The 22,009-nt window shown below is 43.6% G+C and overlaps 1 protein-coding gene across 5 annotated transcripts in view; it reads right to left on the reverse strand.

Annotated features, from left to right (window-relative positions):
• The window catches only part of NFYC (nuclear transcription factor Y subunit gamma), a 59,760-nt gene that overhangs the window by 26,493 nt on the left and 11,258 nt on the right, over positions 1-22,009 (reverse strand). The window contains exon 1 of one of the 5 annotated variants that reach the window (XM_056556988.1): positions 8,823-9,116. The exons of the other annotated variants lie outside the window; for them this stretch is intronic. The gene's annotated coding sequence lies outside the window, so the exon portion shown is untranslated. Of the gene's footprint in view, positions 1-8,822; positions 9,117-22,009 lie in introns of those variants that run through there. 5 annotated transcript variants of the gene reach the window in all.

Below are 22,009 nucleotides of genomic sequence, written 5' to 3' on the forward strand. Positions count from 1 at the left end.
CACTGCTGTGCAATGGACCTTTTGATACTATGACAGCCAGACAGCAATGGGTCTCAATTGATCCCATTGACTTTAAAAGGGGTACATCGGCAAAAATGTTTTACCTACAAATGCTGCTCTCCCTACTTCTGTTGCCCAACATGCATGATTGCAGCTCAGCTAATTGCTGGCCGCAGGAGTTTAGGCTGAGCAGCAGCGGGGCATACTGAGCTCCAGCCTTCTTCCTGGTGCCCGGGCCAATAAGGTACACTGCCACCATAGTGGTCAGCGATTAGTTGAGCTGCAGTGTTGCGTGCCAAGCCACAGAAGCAGATTGACTGCACTGAAGGACAGGACAGCGGCAGGAGGCAAGACTTTTTTGCAGGATTTCAGCACAGATACAAATGTGAACCTATCCTTACACGGATGGCCATTCTCACCCGATTCTGTTGATGACAATTCAAATCAGATACAGCCAAAGAGCTCAGCACTTGGCAATGTTTGGAAGCCCTATAATAAATTCATGAAGCATTGGCTGCACACGCGCTGTCCTCCAATCCTTCAGGAGTTTTCTTCCTTTCTTGAGGGTAGAGGAGTTTCCAGTGGTCAGACCCCTTTGATCAGCTTGTTACCTCTATTCTGCAAATATGGGAACTTTTGGAGGTGGGAATACCCCTGTATGAATGTTTAGTTTTGTTTTTTTCTGTGCATACTTTTCATAACATTTTATTAGTATAAAAAAAGAGGACTGGACATTTTTTTCCTCCCTCCAGGAGGTATATCAGGCACTAGTATGGCATAAAATGATCCTCCATTCTCCTTGGTGGCCCTCTGGAAGGAAGCAGGCATACAGATGGTAGGGATTTATGTGCCAGCCTATGCCATTCATTTACATTAGGCCTAGCTTCTAAATACAGGCATCAATCGTAGGGAAAGCCTCATACTACCCTTCCCCTATATATTACTACTAAAGGGAACAATGGAGTAGTCTGAAGTCAGTGACATTGGTCACTATGGCCAATACTGGAATTGCAGCATCCAAAATCCACTACCACAATCCTACACTGCTATTCAGCCCTGACAAAGTGACCATCACATTGGACTTCTTGTGATCTGAACCAACAGCGAGAAGCCCTTGTAACTTCTTTATGTTAAATATACATGTGGATCCTTTTATTGACAAACACTTACACAACTACAGTGCAGGCCATCTAATACAGATATGCAAACTATGAGAAACATCCAGCTTTACGGCAGAAAAAGCATGGGGCTGGGGGAGTGGATACATCATTCCATGTGTATAGTCCGTTTTAACAATAGAAAAGTGGTCATGGCTTGAATACATGTGACGAATTTATAAAAATGGCACACAATGTATACATTTCCATCTGAACCAATTGTGTAAATGTGTACAGTAATTGCTTTAGATGGTTTGCAGATATATTAAGCTGTCAGTATACATAGAAGCTGAGTCATAAATGCTGGATATAAGATACACTCAAGTCATGTGCTATAAAGAGCATTCATAGGGAGCGTATTGGTGACAAAAGTCTAGTTTTCGCGCAGCCAAGACACTTGTGCAAAAATGTTAATATCTGACCCTGACATTTTTTATTCCTCTGGAGCCTGTTGCACAATTCCATGGAAGTCGTCCAGACCATTCTACCTTGTATGCTCCACACTACAACCCTTCTCCTGCCCCAGATATATTGTAATGAGCTGATCCATTTCTTTCTACAGGCCACAGACCATCCTTGGTGATCCCCGACTATACACAAGTGATTAAAGTTAAAATGCAACAAGTCAAATATTTTTGCATATGAATTGAAGGCCTCAAACCTAAAGGATTATTTTTGCAGAAGCCTATAATAGATCTATATTACCGTGCAGATTTTGCTGCATGTTTTACTGCAGAATCGCAGTAGAATTCACAGCACTACACAACAATGTGCAACAGAACAGGCAAAATTTGGGGTGAAAATTTTCTGCATCTCATCACCTTGCCTCAGATTGGATTTTACCAGCACAAATCCACAGCAATTTAGTCAGATTTTTTTTCTCAGACACGTTCTACTAAAGTAACTTCTCTATGTATGTACTCATGACAAATGTGTATGTGCTGTAAACACTCCAATAGACTGATATGACATCTGAAGAATATGGTATACTACTTCAGGTTTAGCCAACACAAAGGACAGGGATGTGGAATTCCTATCGCCCGGGACATTCAGTTCCGGGGCGCCAGGCAGGTGAATTTTTTTGTCACTTTGCCCGGCTTCGGGCAAGCATAGCCGGACCTGACAAGCACAGCGGCGCTCAGCAGTCTCCCGACTCGTGTCCGCTCCCTACTGTGCAGCCCCCGGCTGATTTCAGTAGCTGGGGCAGCCGCTAATAGCCAGCATGCAGCAACCGCCACGGCTGGCTATTAACCCTTTGGTTCTCTGCTGTCAAAGCTTACAGTGGCATCTAAAGGGACATATGAATGCTCCCTGGTGGGCAAGTGGTTTGGATCCTGGCCATATTGGGGGAGATGGGGGGATGGGTTGGGTGTTTGGGTTTTGAGATCAACTATAGAGGTAACCTGGAGGGCTTACCTCTGTTCCCTGCTGTCTGTGGCTCTGTCATTGATATAGCCTGGTCCAGCAAGGCTCTATCAATGGATCGCAGAGCACACAGATCAATGGCATTCAATAGAACTCTATTGATCTGTATGAGGAATCTAATTATTCCTCCAAAAAGTCTAATAAAGCGTAAAAAAATTCCAACCCATTAACCCCTTCCATGTAAAAAGTTCAAATCACCCCCTTTTCCTATATAAAAACTTGTAAACATAATAAAAATAAACATTTAGTATTGCTGCATGCGCAATTGTACGAACTATTAAAATATAACATTATTTATCCCATATAGTAAATGACGTAAAAGGTAAAAAAAAAAAAAATACCAAACCACAGAATTGCAATTTTTATAATATCCCAGAAAAAAAAGGGGGTAAAAAGCAATTAAAAAGTCAGATCCATAACAAAATGGTACCGATTCAATAAACAGATTAAGACGCAAAAATTAGCCCTCATACAAGCCTGGTATGCGAAAAAATAAATAAAGCTACAGGGGTCAAAAAATTGCAATAACATTTTTTGTAAAAAGTTCTAATTTTTTTTTTAATTATTAAAACATGACAGACTATACAAATCTGGTATTGCTGTAATCAGGCGACCTAATGTATCAAAATTACATGAAAAAGCGAAAATTGGTCCGGACAAGTGGATCGTCATGAGGGACAAGTAGATTTTGCTCCGTTTTAGTCCCGTGGACAAGTAGTTTTTTTAAATTAAATTTCCACACCCCTGAAAGGAACATAAACGCAACATAAGCTTAAAGGGGTACTCCGGCGCTAAGACATCTTATCCCCTATCCAAAGGATAGGGGATAAGATGCTTGACTGCGGGGGTCCCGCCGCTGGGGACCCCCGTGATCTTCCACGCAGCACCCCGTTAGAATCAGCCCCTGGAGCGTGCTCGGTCTGGGTCTGATTACTGGCGATCACGGGGACGGAGCATAGTGACGTCACGGCTCCGCCCCCGTGTGACACCACAATCCGCCCCCTCAATGCAAGCCTATGGGAGGGGGCGTGATAGCTGTCACGACCCCTCCATAGGCTTGCATTGAGGGGGCGGGGCGTGACATCAACACAGGGGAGGAGCCGTGATGCCACAATGCTCAGTCCCCGTGATCGCCAGTAATCAGACCCGGAGTTAGCATGCTCCAGGGGCTGATTCTAACGGGGTGTGGCGTGGAAGATCACGGGGTTCCCCAGCGGCGGGACCTCAGGCATCTTTTCCCCCTATCCTTTGGATAGGGGATAAGAAGTCTTAGTGCCGGAGTACCCCTTTAAGTGGGCCATACATCTTAGGCTACAGTTACATAGATGCAGCTCTCAATTCTGGTGAAACTGGGCAAAAATTGCCACAACTGTTGCCAGAAGTGCATCAGTTGTGCATCATCCGGCATCCATTGTTTGTGGTGTCCAAACAGACACCAGATGTTTGTGAACTGTCCCATTGAAATGAATTTTCTGCAGCACCGGAGGTCAAATAAATAAATAAATGGGATTATGCATATATGTAAAAGGAAGCCTTACATATGTTGCAGGTAAACCACCTGGTTTAAATAGGACTGACCAATCATCTAGTACGTATAGGCGCCTTCTATTTGTTACCTGATAGCAGATATAAGCAGGCAAGATAAGGGACCATGCACACTATGGGATCTCCACTTTGATAAATTCCAGGCTGAGATCCCGGAAGCAGCCAGCGCTAGGACTGCACGTGCATTGCAGTCCTCACCTCGAACAATGCATTCTGCTCAATAGTTCACAGAAAAAACAACCATGTTCATTCTTTTGGCAGGCGAGTTTAAGCAGCGGACAGCTCCGTTGCTGAAATTGCGTAGTGTGAACTGTGCAGCGCAGCAGAATCCCATTGACAGCACTGAAATTCCGTAGTGTGCACTGTGCAGCGCAGCAGAATCCCATTGACAGAACTGAAATTCCGTAGTGTGCACTGTGCAGCGAAGCAGAATCCCATTATCAGCACTGAAATTCCGTAGTGTGCACTGTGCAGCGCAGCAGAATCCCATTGACAGAACTGAAATTCCGTAGTGTGCACTGTGCAGCGAAGCAGAATCCCATTATCAGCACTGAAATTCCGTAGTGTGCACTGTGCAGCGAAGCAGAATCCCATTAACAGCACTGAAATTCCGTAGTGTGCACTGTGCAGCGAAGCAGAATCCCATTATCAGCACTGAAATTCCGTAGTGTGCACTGTGCAGCGAAGCAGAATCCCATTAACAGCACTGAAATTCCGTAGTGTGCACTGTGCAGCGAAGCAGAATCCCATTATCAGCACTGAAATTCCGTAGTGTGCACTGTGCAGCGAAGCAGAATCCCATTATCAGCACTGAAATTCCGTAGTGTGCACTGTGCAGCGAAGCAGAATCCCATTAACAGCACTGAAATTCCGTAGTGTGCACTGTGCAGCGAAGCAGAATCCCATTAACAGCACTGAAATTCCGTAGAGTGCACTGTGCAGCAGAATCCCATTGACAACAATGGACTCTAATAAGGAATGTGAGATTTCAATTGCCTGACCCTTCTGTTCTCTAGGAGATAAGCCACCACTAAGAGGGTCTGTCAGAGGCTCCCAACTACTATTAAAAGGGGTACTCCGGCCCCAAGACATCTTATCCCCTATCCAAAAGGATAAGATGTCTGATCGTGAGGGTCCCGCTACTGGGGACTCCCGCAATCTCCCATGGAGACACCCATCTGTGTCTGAAGGGTTACGACTACGGGACCCTTCAGACAGAGTGAACATCGCTCTGTGCAATGCCCACAGGTGGGTGTCTGCAAGAGAGATTGCGGGGGTCCCCAGCAGCGGGACCCCTGCGATCAGACATTTTATCCCCTTTGGATAGGGGATAAGATGTCTTAGGGCCAGAGTACCCCTTTAAGAGTGCATGCATACTCTGCTAAGCATGCATGGGGGAGTAAGGGGAAATTGGGCTAGATAAGTGCCAGCTAAATCAACTTTCAGCCAACAGCCATCTTGTGTATGGCCAAATTTAGGCTCCAAAGCAGGGCACTGCCCTAAACAATTAATGGCAATATTTGCAGTGACTCTGCATTCTAATAAAAACAGAAGGAGGCTACAAGTAGAATATCTCCCAATTCCATGATAGGTCATATGGACATGACCTTCATGCCTAAAATAAAAGCAAGGCGTTTATAGCATCTTACCTTTGTGGCTATTGTTTTCACCCTTTGTTGCCGGTTACAGCAATTTGTATGCAAAGACTACTGGGGCAGATTTACTAATCCTGTTCATTACATAAACTGAGTTTGGAGCGTCCGCAGACTGCCTGGTCTATGCCTACTTTTTACAGTGGCTCTAGCTATATGATAAACGTGGCAGTGCTTTAGATTGCCACATTAGTGTAACTTTCTATACCACATATTGGAAGATTTACTCACCACCAATATTGCCATATGTTTTTCCATTTTGAGCCACCCCAATTTCAAGATAAGAATTTATATATTGTGTAGTGGACAATATGTTTTGGCAGATATGTAATGTAGCATATTACTGGCACAAGAATTCACTTCAAAGTTTGATGAATTTTACAAGGTCAAGGTGCAAATACATTCGTAAAGGCTCTGTTCAGTCTGATATGCGGTTGTCACATCAAGCTTAGTGGCACTTTTTAATTCTGTGCTCTAATAACATGATGACTGAAGCCTGCCCTGATGTACGCAGCACCAACTGAAAAGGGACAGTGTCAATACATTACAAGAACCCAGGGTAAGGACTAGAAACAAATTTATAATCTTTTTAGAGGGAGATTTATCAAAACCTGTCCAGAGGAAAAGTTGCTGAGTTGCCCATAGCAACCAGATTGTGCCACAAGTATCCATTGGAAGTACTATTTTAGAAAAAAAACTAAGAATTTGATAGAAAATCCTCCAGACATGAGAAGTGCCCCTAGCAGTAGATTGTTTTCCCCACTATGGTTATTAAGGATTTACTTCTATAAACTAATAGTGAATCTAAATTCTTGTAAGTGCTGGTAGCTGTCACAGTTGATAACAAAGCTTGAAGTTACAACAAGGACATTGGTTAATGAATTCTTACCTCTGTTCAGCTGGTTTTTTACACCCCAAGAACAATCATTCACCACCAATGATGCTCTTAATGTGCGCTCCACTTTGTACAACTTGGAGAGGTATTGATGACAACCGCAGCACCCTAAGGCGCTATGGTGGGGGTGGGAAGGGGGGAACTAAACAACATTTGTCAAATAAAAAGTGCCTTCGTTGCACACAGCACAGCTTTTATTTCTTAAACTGCTCTGGTAAAAATGAAAGCTATGTTTTAATTGGTTGCAAGCAACAGATTCTTTTTGGTAGTACAGTGATCCCTCAACTTACAATGGCCTCAACATACAATAGTTTCAACATACAATGGTCTTTTCTGGACCATTGCAACTTGAAACCAGACTCAACATACAATGCTATGGAATCTGCGAAGCGTGCCAATGGCTGGAAGAACCGACCAATCAGAATGGGCATTTCACTGGTAAAATCCCTGTATTCCTAAAGTGCATGCACTGACTGATGTCTGGTAGCGCCTCCTACAGTACAGGGAGGTATTACATGTTCTGTACTCTTTACCTGTATTACTGAAGAGCATGCACTGACTGGTGACTGATAGCACACCCTACAGTACAGGGAGGTATTACATGTTCTGTACTCTACCTGTGCCAGGGTTAGCTTCTCCTTTGGACACCAGGTGAGGGCGGCACCATTTTCCCTTTTTTTTTTTTAAGGACATTGTGTGTTCTGTACAGGACCCTGAAGAAGCTTCTGTCCTCTACATAGACCAGCGTTTCTCAACCAGGGTGCCTCCAGCTGTTGCAAAACTACAACTCCCAGCATGCCCGGACAGCCGAAGGCTGTCCGGGCATGCTGGGAGTTGTAGTTTTGCAACAGCTGGAGGCACCCTGGTTGAGAAACACTGAAATAGACAGTGATTACAGCTCCCTGCAGATCTTTCTTACTTTTATATGTAAGGATTTGCTTTATCTGTATTAGTTATCTACTTCTTTATCTTTAATCCTCACTTCTTCCTATTTTTGGATGACATTTTGGTGGCTTCAGAACCAATTATCAGATTATGGTCTCAACATACAATGGTCGTCCTGGAACCATTTAATATTGTAACTTGAGGGACTACTGTATGGTCCTTATTCTCAGCAGATCTGTATCATAATTCTCTGATGTACATTTTAGATGGCGATACTTTGGGCTCACTTGAGCTCCACAAAAGTTTGCCCTTGAATCTGCCAACTCTACAAGCAGCAGCATTTCAAGGTCACAGTATGTGAGAGAGGCCCAACATGGAGAAAAGCCAGAGAATTACACAAGAAAAATAATTATATACTCCATGCATCATGTAAAAGCATAGAGGGACACATCTAAGCATGGGGAACGGTTGCTTTTGGCCTGCAGAGCTCTGGGTGCCTGAGCTGCACATCACACATTCCAATGACCTTCATACCTTATTCTTCAGCAGGAAAGCAAACCTTTCCCAACAACTATGAAGCTCACTGGTCTAGGTCAAAGCTACGCCATTCCCCATGTGCAAGAGTGTGCAGTGGCTAGTGACTGCTATGGATACAAGGTATGCAAGCAGACTGGTTACCTGCAAGGTACAAAGGGAAGGGGGGGGCAGCCAAATACTTTAACATGAGATAGATATATATATTATATATATATATATATATATATATATATATATATATATATATTTCATTTATGATAAAAAATAGATGTGAGACTAGAACATTTTAAAACAAAGTTATGTGGTCTAGAATATTTAACAGCTGTTCATAGTAGCAACTGCAGAGGAGACCTGAAGCATCAGGAATGAAATCCAGGTCATTGACAACGTACCTCTCTACTCTACTGCTTAAATTATGCCAAAACAGTATAAAACTTTCTTCTTCTATTGTCCCCCAAGACGGGATCATGTATAGGTTTTAGCTAATCGCACATACAGTTAATAGATCAAGCACATTCTGCGACGGCTCTTATCATTGTATATCAATAACACAAGGAGAAAAGGAGGAATTTCCACTCCACTGTGCAAGAGGTGCAGCAGAAAGTATGCCTGGAATGTAAGGGGCCATTTTCTTACAGTACAAACTTGGATTCCTCAAAGAAAAGAAATAATCTACAGCTTTACCTTGCCAAGATAAAAGAAAAGACAGAGATTGCAACAACTTACCAGAGCAATAGGCACCAGTTCAGGAAATCCACCATGAGGCCACAGCAAAGCACTTACATTTTCCCCCTTCAGCTTCACTCTCACAAGCCCTCCCCCCTCTCGGGAAAGAGGAGAAAAAACACACAAGAAAGGACAAAGGCATGAGGACAAGCAAGGAAGAGACCGTGCAACGTCCACCCAAAGGCCAAGCACAGTCTGCTCTCCTTGCAAACTCCTCGCCATTTTTCTTTGTCTTTCAGCTGACCCCTGTCTAAAGGAAAAACTCCCAAGTCTCCAATGAAAAATCCTGCAGCCTCCTTCCACTTTAACAGTCAAAGGCATTCAATCTAACTTGCTACATGACACCAACACCCGCCTCTGCTCTGATCCTATTTGCTCCAGCGTGTTATTGCAGGGCACTGCTCAGCCTCTATTGGTGGCTGGTATTATCAGTCAGCGCTACTGTAACACTTCCTGTTTAAAGTTACCTTGAGACAAGCAGGGGTCAGAGCAAGTGACTTTAAAGAACGGAGTACATTCATTACAATCTATGGGATATTCAATGCAGCATTGTTCTTCGCCATTCACCAGCAGACATTTCTATTGCCAGCTTCCTTTATGTTAAAGGGTACAGTACAACCTTAGTAAATACTAATACAAAGCCTATTCATATACTTATTTGTATCCCCCTCCCCCACAGAATTTTTTTAACCCCTTAAGGACCAGGCCAATTTTATTTTTGAGTTTCCGTTTTTTGCTCCTCGCCATCTAAAATCCGTAACTTTTATATTTCCATCTAGAGATCCATAAAAAGGCTTGTTTTTTGCATGACCAATTGTACTTTATAACGAAACCTCTCATTTTACCATAAAATGTACGGAAAACCCCAAAAAATATTTTTTAGGGAGGAAATTTTAATGAAAACCAAAATTTTGCACATTTTCATATTCGTATTTACATTCATATTCACACAGTTTATGGTAAAAATGATGTGTTCTTTATTCTGTGGGTCAATACGAATAAAATGATACCCATGACTAGATACTTTTATATTTTTGTACCGCTTGAGAAAATCTAAAACTTTTTGTACAAAATCAGTGATCTAAAATTGCCCTATTTTGACCACCTATAACTTTCATTTTTCCGTATATAGGGCGGAATGTGGGCTCACTATTTGTGCCGTAAGCGGTGCTTTTTATCGATACCACGTGTGTGTATGTGTATATATATATATATATATATATATATATATATATATATATATATATATATATAAATAACTTTTAGATCATTTTTTAGGAATAAAATGTGACAAAAAAGTTGCATTTTTGGACTTTTTACGTTTACGCCATTCACCATACGGGATCATGAACATTATATTTTGATAGATCGAACATTTACGTACACAGGGATACCAAATATGTTTATTAAAAAATGTTTACCCTTTTTGGGGTAAAATGGGAAAAACTGACAATTTTTATTTTTATTGGGGGGAGGGGATTTTTCACTTTTTATTTAATTTTTTTTACTTTTTTCAACTTTTTATGTCCCCAAATCTATAGCAATCATTTGATTGCTAATACTGTTAAGTGCTATGCATAGGACATAGCACTGATCAGTATTATCAGCTATCTTCTGCTCAGGTCTGCTTGATCTCAGACCAGAGCAGGAGACAGAGGGAGGCAGATGAGGGGACCTCCATCCGCCATTAGAGAGGATCGGATCGCTGCGGCAGCACTGCGGGCGATCCGATCATCTATTTTAACATGCGCATTGCCGCAGATGCCATGATATGTACTGATCAAGGCATCTGAGAGGTTAATGGTGGACATCCCCAGCGGATGTCTGCCATTACCGATTGGTCCCCGGCTGCTGATAGCAGCCGGAACCTGTTGTGTATGATGCGAGCAACGCTCCAATGCTCGCGGTCATACACAGGACGTAAATGTACGTCCTGGTGCGCGAAGTATCGCCAAACCATTTTTATTTATTTTATTTTATTTAATATTATATATATATATATATATATATATATATATATATATATATATATATATATATATATATATATATATATAAACAGTGGCACACCAAGTGTCAGCAAAAAAAAAGGTGATTTATTCAAAAGAACGTGTTGGGCAACTTTCAGCTGGCTCACCCAGCCATTTTCAAGGTGGGCCAGCTGAAACGTTGCCCAACACGTTCTTTTGAATAAATCACCTTTTTTTTGCTGACACTTCAATATTTTAATATTTACACATTCATATTTACAGTACATACACAGAACTACATTTGGGTGAGGGGCTTGACAGCCACAAATTTACAACAGAAGCGTATAGAGGTAGTAACAATATATAGCTAGTGCAGCGGGGGAGTAGATGCATATCTGGGGCAACGGGGGGCTAGACATATAGCACTATATATCTGCCCCCCCCCCCCACTGCGTTAGCTATGTATATTGCCCCACTGCAGAACTTCTATAAATATGGTCCTGCAGCATGTCAGGGAACGCAGCATAATTCATCCCCAGCCGCCAATGTAGCGCAACATTACAATCCTTGCTAATGACTTTAAAAACCCAGCCAGGAGCCCTGAATGGACCCTGAATGGACCATGCCGCACGCCCCCCTGGTTAATAACTTCTGATCGCATCAGGTCTCAGAAGTGAGACTGTGCGATCAATCCCTCAGCCCCAGTACTATTACCCCCCCAACATGTAACAGACTACCATGATGGGGCTAGTAGTACAAGCACCAATCTAGCCTCCCAGCCGCATGCAGACTCCCGCAAGTAGGGAACACGTATGTTCCATGATGGGAGTAGTAGTAGTCCTGGCTGCAGCAGTCTGCAGATGGCTGATATTATAGGATGAAAACCTGCATCAGTTTGCATCCATCAATTTATTGGTCCGTTTAGGAGGCAATAACGGACAAAATCTAGACTGGGACAACAGCCGTGTGAAGAAAAACTGGGAAATCCTTGATACCAGAAGACTCAAAAAAAAAACTAAAGAAGATGCTACAATACCACTGATAATGCTACCATAAATATAGGGTTCTTGTGATTTCTAAAAGAGAAGTGGCCTAGCTATATAGTAGAGACTGTACATACACAGCCATCTCTTCACTGGGCACAAGCACTCCTATTCTCATATAGGTTGTGGTGGCAGTGTTCAAGCTTTCACCGATCAGACAACCAACGGGCCAGCCGTATCTGTCTTTTGTGGGAAAACCTGCATGGCTACATTTGCACATGATTTGATGCAGTGCTCCTGGCATCAGATTGACATTACAGATTGTGGCTTGCTATTTCTCATCAAATAAAAGCATGCTGCAGGCTCTCTATATTCAGAAGATGCTAATGTAGTATGACAGGTTGCTAGACTGCCTTGCAGCCTCTTGCATGAGCCAGAAGACAACATATTTTCTCTTCTGACCATTTCTCAAAGTACTATATTCCTGACTTCAGCGACAACCATTTCACATGCAACTTACAACAAAAAGGCACTTCTGTGTTAGCCAACAAGCTGAAATGAAAGGTGGCCATATTCAGAGCAGAGATGGGCAAAATACTGAAGGCATCAGGACCTAGCAACAATGCAATACTGCCTAAAATTATTAAGAACTTTTTAAACAAACGTATGTTTATAATTGCCCTTCTGACACACACACTATATATATATATATATATATATATATATATATATATATATATATATAAATATAAAGGGGATGAGTATTTACCTCAGGGAGAGGCCACCACTCCTGGTGTAACGGAGTTTCAGAAGGCCATTTAGCACTCCGCGGGCGTTCTGGGTAGGGGAATATGCAAAGCAGCTCATTACGTCACCTTTTCAGGTAATGTTCCCTGGTATCAGCTTGGCTCCTGTTAAGGAATATAAAAAGCTGATCGGGATTCATGCCAAGCCAGACTACTCCCCAAAAGTAGGTGATCATAAAAGAGCAAAAAAGACCTCGCAAATGGCGCTGCTGGTTCCGTGGAGATGTAGGAATAAACCAAAATCCAAGTTGGAATATTGTAAAAGCTTGTGGATTTTATTGCAAATGAATAAAACCAATAAAAGCAATAGCAATAAAAGAGTGATACAAGTTAAGATTACGCGTTTCGGGGGAGCCACCCCCTTCTTCAGATCAGTATGCAGACTATACAAACAGAGATTCTATAAATACTGGAAAAAAGGGTGCCAGGTACATTAGGGGGCGGAGTTATGCAAATTACATACATGTGAAACAATAGGAAAAATTAGGAAAAACCACAGAAACCGAATGTAATCAAAAAATGTACATCTTATATAGGTAACAGTGGGGACCAAATGTTATTAAGACAGGGAATTCAGTGTGTGGCTCAAAGATGAGGCTGCCGATGTCTGGCAGTATCAGGCCACACATCCGGACCTCAGATGAAAACATCCGGGGTCCAGATGTGAGCCAGAACAGCTCTGACAGCGGCCGTGATGTGTAATGCGAGGGCGCGCGTCAGGGGGGAGTTGCCACGGACGCGTTGCTAAGGTGCGTGCGCCACGTGGCTAGTGCGGCCAATCAGGAAGCAGTGATCCCGGAGAGCTGTCAGTGGTATGCTGACAGCTCCGTGCGCTGCATCTAACAGTGTGTAGCTCTGTGTAAGCTGGCGAGAACTGCAGGGGGATGGAAGAGGATATCCAGAAATGATTAAATTGATTTAGATAAGAATGAAGTGTGTTATTTAGGGGAGAGTGATGCATGATACAGGGGGATGGGGGGATACGGAGCATGAGAGGACTAAAAAAGAAAATAGGAGAATGTGATGACAAATATTGGGAAGATGGGCTAGTAGTCATACCTGGGTACTGTGGACATGGGGTGGAGGTACATGGCATGTACATAATGGGTGACAGCTACTGGAGTGGGGGTCCTAGTTCAGGTAGCTTAAATAAATATATATATATATATATATATATACATACATACATACACATATGTATATATATACACATTGGGGGGGGGGGGGGGGCACGAGATCCAGCCGAGGAGATGTAGAGTGGGTAAGGAATTATATGTGTATATACATGAGCATACGGGTAGTAATGCACATGTGTCACGAAAGACATGTGTGGGCATATGTTTGGCAGCCATATAGCAGGACAGCTGTACTTAATAGTTGTATAATAACACATATGAGTGACAATGCACATGCATCGCAAGAGATGCAAGTGAGCATATGCATATGTGTGGAGCTGGACCAATGTACTACTGTGCATGTATGTGAGTGAAACCATACACATTTGAGTAGCAGTGTACATGTGAGAGTGTGTTCATGTGCATAAGGGTGATAATGCACATTTACCACAACATGCATGTGAATATGTAGAATAGAATGAAATGAATGGTATATTGGGGTTTGTGTAGAATTTATGGTGGATGGGGTGATTAAAGTAAAATTAGTGGTAAATACAGGCGGATCAGAGTTGATTAATCTGATGGATGCGTTCGAGGGTTAAAGGTTACATTCAATCATTTCATTGAGACCCCCTGGTGAGATGGTGCCCAGGGTATGAATCCAAAAGTTCTCACGTCTTCTGAGGGTGTTGTATCGTTGGTTGACATCCTTATTGATGTGTTCTATGGGGGTAGCCTTAATATTGCTGAAATCACCCTGGTGGTGCTCAGTGAGGTGACGCGAAACACTGTGGAGTAGGTAGCCGCGTGTGGTGTTGCTGCGGTGCTTATTCAGGCGTTCCCTAAAGCACCTTATGGTCCTACCCACGTATTGCTGTTTGCAGGAGCACTGTAAGAGGTAAATGACATACCGGGAGCCACAGTTGAGGAATGATTTGATGTTAAAGGTTTCTTTGGTAACGGAGGAGGAAAATGATTCGCAGTTGTGTGCAATGTGTGAACAGCACTTGCATCGTGGAAGACCACACTTGAAGCTTCCTGTTAACGTGGGAAAAATGGAAGGGTTATTGCGCAGTATCGTGGTTTTGAGTTTACTGGGAGCGATGATATTCCGTAGTGTCCGGGCTCTACGGAAGGTAAGCGGAGGTTTGGATGGAAGATTGCTTCTTAGGTAGGGATCCTGCAGTAGGACTGGCCAGTGTTTGGTGAGGATTTTCCTGATAGCATAATGTTCTTGGCTGTATGTGGTGATAAAGTTGGAAGTACGTTCCGTGGTAGTATTTATTGGTTCAGGTTTGGGGAGTAAGCAGGAATTTTGACTGAGGGAGAGAGCCCTATTATAGGAGGACTGCACCAACGATCTGGGATAGCCCTTTGCCTTGAACCGGGCCTTTAGAATGTTACTTTGTGATATAAAGTCACTGTTTTTTGTGCAGTTCCTTCTGATCCTCTTAAACTGTCCATATGGTACATTAGTGAGCCATTTCTTAAAATGGCCACTATCAAAGCCAAGATAGCTGTTGCTATCTACTGGTTTGAAGAAGGTCTTGGTGTAAAGTGAATGACCATCGTGGGAAACCAGTACAAACCAGGAATTCTGCATTATTGCTGTAAACGGATTGGGTGAAGTGGAGTGACCAGTCATTGGAATTTAGATGAGTGATGAAGTTGTTTAGACTAGATCTGTCTCCTTTCCAGATAATAAAAATATCGTCTATGTAGCGCCTATAAAAGATGCAATTAGAGAAAAGATGATGAGGGTACACAAAGATTTCCTCGAAGAGTCCCACGAACAGATTCGCGAAACTGGGTGCCACTTTGGACCCCATAGCGGTCCCGGTGTGCTGTATGTATAGCTGACCCAAAAACTCAAAGTAGTTGTGCGTCAGGATGAAGTGGAGTCCTTGTAGAATGAAGTCCACTTGGGCCGAGGGCATGGATGGGTCTTTGGAGATGAAATGGGAGACTGCCTTAATTCCTGCTTCATGTTTGATAACGGTGTATAATGAAGTGATGTCCAGGGTAACAAGCAGATATTCCGGTTTCCATTCAATTTCCAGGATTGATTTAATGAAGTCTGTGGTGTCTTTCAGATGAGATTTGAGGGTGGTAACATGGCTCTGCAGGAGTAAGTCTATATAGTGAGAAAAGGTTCGATGAAATGGAATTAATGCCAGAGATGATTGGTCGACCAGGTGGGTTAGTGATGTTTTTATGAATTTTTGGGAGGTAATAGAATAGCGGAAGAGCAGGTTCTGTGATGAGAATATAATCCCTTTCGGATTTTGTTAATACTCCTCGCGATAGGCCTGAATTGACCAGAGTGGTGAGTTCCTCCTGGAAGGCCTTGGTCGGATTGTGGGATATGGGAGAATAGTAGGCAGTATCGGATAGTAGTCTGGTGGCCTCGACAATGTAGTCATCTCTGTCAAGGAGTACTATTCCTCCGCCTTTATCGGCTGGACGAATGGTAATGTGTTGGTTATCTGACAGGGATTTAATGGCGGATCTTTCTGCTGCTGTCAGATTGTATTTGGAGTTACGGTTGTACTGTGTAGACTTCTTAGTGAGGTTGTCAAAGTCCGATTGTACCAGGGAAGAGAATGCATCTATGAAGCTCCCTTTTGCATGGAGAGGATAAAAGTTAGATTTAGGACGCAAGCCCGTGGTGATGGAAGGTGGTACAAGAACGGGAGGTTCAGAGACGCCTATATTAGTGGTGGGGGAGACCCCACTCGAGTCTTTGAGGCTAAAAAACCTTTTAATTGTGAGTTTTCGTATGAAAGAATTAAGATCAAGAAAGAGGTCAAAGTTATTGGATTTGGACGTGGGGCAAAAAGATAATCCTTTAGCCAGAACGCTGTGTTCAACATCATTGGGTGTGTATTTGGAGAGGTTGAAGATTTTTACTGTGTTGAGTTCTTTGGCGCCCTTTTTTCCAGTATTTATAGAATCTCTGTTTGTATAGTCTGCATACTGATCTGAAGAAGGGGGTGGCTCCCCCGAAACGCGTAATCTTAACTTGTATCACTCTTTTATTGCCATTGCTTTTATTGGTTTTATTCATTTGCAATAAAATCCACAAGCTTTTACAATATTCCAACTTGGATTTTGGTTTATTCCTACATCTCCACGGAACCAGCAGCGCCATTTGCGAGGTCTTTTTTGCTCTTTTATGATCACCTACTCTCTCCAGGAGACGGTTTTTACCTCACCTGTAACCTCAGGCTCAGCAGCGGCTCCGGCTATTTTGTAACCCGTGCATTGGGTTGATATGCAAGTTTAATACTTGCTCTAAGGTGAGCAGTTACTACCTAAGGGGCCTGCAAGCCCCGCACCTACTTCCCTTCCTTTTCCCTCAACCACCCAACGGTATCACACGAGGCGCCCTCTCTGGTCTCTCTTTTTTTCTCCCCATACAGGTATTCCCCAAAAGGGAAGTTTCTACCCATCTGCAGACAGCCGTTTTGTGGCGTTTGCCACTCAGTACAGAGCAGGGTGATCTGGCTTGGCTGAGGTAAGAGGCCTGAGAGCAGCTAAAGGTGATGAGTATTTACCTCAGGGAGAGGCCACCAATCCTGGTGTACCATTAGCGGTACCATTTTTGTTCTGATCAGACTTTTTGATCACTTTTTTGTGGTATAAAAAGTGATAAAAAATGCGCTATTTTGGACTTTGGATTTTTTTTGCGCGTACGCCATTTAACGCACGGTTTAAAAAGCGGTATATTTTTATAATTCGGACATTTCCGCACGCGGCGATACCACCGCTCATATGTTCATTTTTATTTACACTGTTTTTTTTATTCTTGGAAATGCCGGGTGATTCAAACTTTTATTAGGGGAAGGGATAATTGAAAGGGTTAATGATTTTTTTACACTTTTCTTATGCAATATTATAGCTCCTATAGGGGGCTATAACATTGCATTTACTGATCTTTTACACTGATTGATCCATCTCCATAGGAATGGATCAGTGTTTTTGGCGATTGAATGCTCAAGCGTGGATCCCAGGCTTGAAGCATTCATTCTTTAGGTGATCGGACAGCGCAGGAGAAGGTAAGAAGACCTCCTCCTGTGCTACAGCTGTTTGGGATGCCGCTATTATACCGCGGCGATCCCGAACAGCTCCCTGAGCTAACCGGCAACTTTCGTTTTTAGCCGCACGGCTCAGCTTTGAGCGCGCGGCTAAAGGGTTAATAGCGCACGATCAGTGCCGCGCGCTATTAGAGGCGGGTCCCGGTTTCACTATGATGCCGGGCCCACCGCTATATGATGCGGTGACCCCGGGATATATCGCAGGACCGGGACCCACGACGTACCCATACGTCCTGGGTCCATAAGAGGTTAAAGTGGGAAATGATTAACCCCTTAAGGACCAAGTCCATTTTCACCTTAAGGACCAGAGCATTTCTTGCACATCTGACCACTGTCACTTTAGGAAAAGCATCCCAGAGTTATTAATGCATAATCATTCTGATTCCGGGACTGTTTTTGTGACATTCTACTGTATGTTATTGGTAAATTTTCGTCGATACTTGCATCATTTCTTGGTGAAAAATTTGACAATTTTTCTAACTTTGAAGCTCTCTTTGAAGACATATCAAATAAATTTCCAAGCCCGAAGGCGCTCCTCTTCTGAGCCCTGTAGTTCACCCGCAGAGCACTTTACGTCCACATATGGGGTATTTCCATACTCTGAAGAAATGGGGTTACAAACTTTGGGGGGGGGGGGTTTCCTATTTTCCCTTGGGAAAATTAAAAACATAAAAGGTGACACCAGCATTTTCACATCCAACTTCAACGAAAATTCGTCAAACACCTGTGGGGTTTTAAGGCTCACTATACCCCTTCTTACATTCCGTGAGGGGTGTAGTTTCCAAAAAGGAGTCACAAGTGGGTATTTTTTTGCGTTTATGTCAGAACCGCTGTAAAATCAGCCACCCCTGTGCAAATCACCAATTTAGGCCTCAAATGTACATAGTGCGCTCTCACTCCTGAGCCCTGTTGTGCGCCCGCAGAGCATTTTACGCCCACAAATGGGGTATTTCCGTACTCAGGAGAAATTGTGTTACAAATATTGGGGTCTTTTTTCCTTTTACCTCTTGTGAAAATGAAAAGTATGGGGCAACAACAGCATGTTATTGTAAATTTTTTTTTTTTTTTTTTTACAACAACATTCTGGTGTAGACCCCAACTTTACCTTTCCATAAAGGGGTAAAAGCCCTCCAAAATTTGTGGCACAATTTCTCCCGAGTACGGAAATACCCCATATGTGACTAAACTGTTGCCTTGACATACAACAGGGCTCCTGAGTGAGAGAGCGCCATGCGCATTTGAGGCCTAACCTAAGGAGTAGTCTCCGGCGCGCACTTTTTCCTTTTATCCCGTCCGGGCTGCAAAATAAAAGAAAACACACTTTCTCTTACCTGTCAACGAGCCCCCGGAGCTCCGGTACAAGTGTTCGGTCCCTGGGCTGTATTCTTCTTACTTCCTGTTAGCCCAGCACGTCACACGGAGCTTCAGCCTATCACCAGCCGAGGCGGGACATCGCTGCGGCCGGCGATAGGCTGAAGCTCCGTGTGCCGGGCTAACAGGAAGTAAGAAGAATACAGCCCGGGGACCGAACACCTGTACCGGAGCTCCGGGGGCTCGTTGACAGGTAAGAGAAAGTGTGTTTTCTTTTATTTTGCAGCCCGGGCGGGATAAAATGAAAAAAGTGCACGCCGGACTACTCCTTTAGGGATTTGCATAGGGATGGACCCAGATGCAAGCATGGCGCTTGCCTCCTCCACCCAAAATACTGTCCGGCAGAGTTTGCCAAACAAGGTTCCTCCAACTGTTGCAAAACTCTGAATACTCAATGGCTGTCTGGCAATACTGGGAGTAATTTTTGCATCAGCTGTTTTGGAAAGTGTCATATGAGACGTTTTTAATTTTTATTTGGTGGGGGGGGGGGGGGGACAGTGTAAGGGTGTGTATATGTAGTGTTTCTTTACCCTTTAATGTAGTGTTTTTAGGGTACATTCATACGGGCGGGGGGTTTACAGAGAGTTTCCCGCTGAGAGTTTCATCTGCCACAGTTCAATCGTAACCCGGGATACTCTCTATAAACCCCTGCCTGTGTGAGTGTACCCTGTACATGGGTGCAAACCTTCAGCTGTTGCAAAACAGTTATGCAACAGCTGGAGGCACACAGGTTGGGAACCAGGGTGTTTCCGCATCAGTGTACCTCCAGCTGTTGCAAAACTACAACTCCCAGCATGCATGGTCTGCCAGTGCATGCTGGGAGTTGTTTTGCAACAGCTGGAGGCACACGGGTGGGAAAAACTGAGTTAGGAAACAGTGTTTCCCAATCAGTGTGCCTCCAGTTGTTGCAAAACTACAACACCCAGCATGCCCGGACAGCCGAAGGGCATGCTGGGAGTTGTAGTTTTGCAATAACTGGAGAACAGTTTGAAGACCACTGGGTAGTGGTCTTTACTGTGGCCCTCCAGATGTTGGGAGTTTTAGTTTTGCAACATACGGAGTGCTACAGTTTGAACACCACTGTATAATGGTCTCCAAACTGTGCCCTGCTGAGACTGTCCAGGCATGCTGGGAGTTGTTGTTCAGCAACATCTGAAGGGCCAGAGGTTGCAGAACTACAATGCTCAGCATGCCTGGACTGTCTGGGCATGCTGGGAGTTTTAGTTTTGCAACATCTGGAAGTGCACAGTTTGGAGACCACTATACAGTGGTGTTCAAACTGTAGCCCTCCAGATGTTGCAAAACTACAAAACCCAGCATGCCTATACAGCCTTTGGTTGTCAGGGCATGCTGGGAGATGTAGTTGTGAAACTGCAAGGCAGCAGTGAAGATCACTTACCAGATCTTCACTGCTGCCTCTGTCTACACCACCTGCATTCTGCTGCCACTGCTCCGCTCTTCCACAGAGGCTGGTAACCGTCTGCCATCTTTCCCTTGCTCTGCCCTGACTCCCAGGGGCAGGCAGAGCAGGGGATCTCCACTTTAACCCCCCCCCTCCTGCGAATGGTCAATCAGTCCTGACTGGCAAATCACAGGGGATAGGTGGTGGCACCCCTGCCACCTCGCTCCTATCCTTTAGGATGATCTCTCTCGGTTTTAAGGGGTTAAATTTTGAAGGGAAAAAGCTACTTGAACTTTCATTGCTATGGCTCATATCATTAATGTCAAAGTATTTAATGTCTTTAGGACACTTGTGACAAGCACGGATGTGTTTCATCCTTGTAGCATTTGGAAAAGAATATTTATTCTCACAGTATTTGCAAACTGCAGCTTTGTTATGAGCAGAAATTGCACTTTGGAAATTTTTCCAAATGCTGGATATTGGTTTGACTATTTTACTGAAAGGAGAAAAAGAAAAAAAAAAAAAAAAACTTTACTAGTCAGCCAGACTGAGAAGTAAGCAACCATTAACATGTGATGTGGGAGAACACAAATATGAAAGACTGAAAAACTAGGTTAGAGTAGTTAGTTGGTTTCTCAGCAACATTCCAATTTTGCTCATTATTAAAACAAATAGGTATATATACGTACCGTATATATAAAAACATTCCTCCATTGCCCTAGTGTGGTCCTATACTATTGTACCAGGCACAAAAAAAAGGGGGAATTGGGCTAATTTCTCCCCATTTCGAATTAGGCAAATTTTTACCATTTATTAAATCGCAATATTTACCTCCATAATCGCAATAATGCAATTTCCCCCAAATCGTGCAGCCGTAATATGTAACATGAGGTCCTCTGATGTTCTGCTTCAGTCCCCAATGCAGTCTTTTTCCTGCTTCCGGGAGTTGACATGTCACACTGGAGCTCAGCTTATCACCGGTCGAGGTGGGACATCTCTGTGGCCGGCAAATAGCCGAGCTGTAGCTTTGTGTGTTGACCCCCAGATGTAGGAAAAAGACCACATCTGGGACTGAAGCAGAAGTGCTGGAGGGGCTATAACATGCAATATTTAGATTGTATACACTGATCAATCTTGCTCCATAGAACAGCATTGATCAGTGTTATTGGTGCTCTGCTGCTGGCTGGGGACATTAGAGCACTGATTGGATGGCGAGGAGGCAGAAAAGGGCCCTCCTATTGTCTCCTCAGCTGATTGGGAAGTCACGGTTTCAGACGCCTCGATCAACTTTGATCGCAGCGTTTAAAGGGTTAATGCCGGGCATTGGCCCAAGCTGCGATGTCAAGCATTAATTCTGGGTCCTGGCTGCTGATAGCAGTCAGGACCCACTACGTATGAAGCACACTCCGCTCATAAGTGTGCTAAAAACAGCAGTAACAGGAC

Source organism: Hyla sarda, chromosome 2 (genome assembly GCF_029499605.1).
Source record: "Hyla sarda isolate aHylSar1 chromosome 2, aHylSar1.hap1, whole genome shotgun sequence".
In the NCBI taxonomy this organism is placed as follows: domain Eukaryota; kingdom Metazoa; phylum Chordata; class Amphibia; order Anura; family Hylidae; genus Hyla; species Hyla sarda.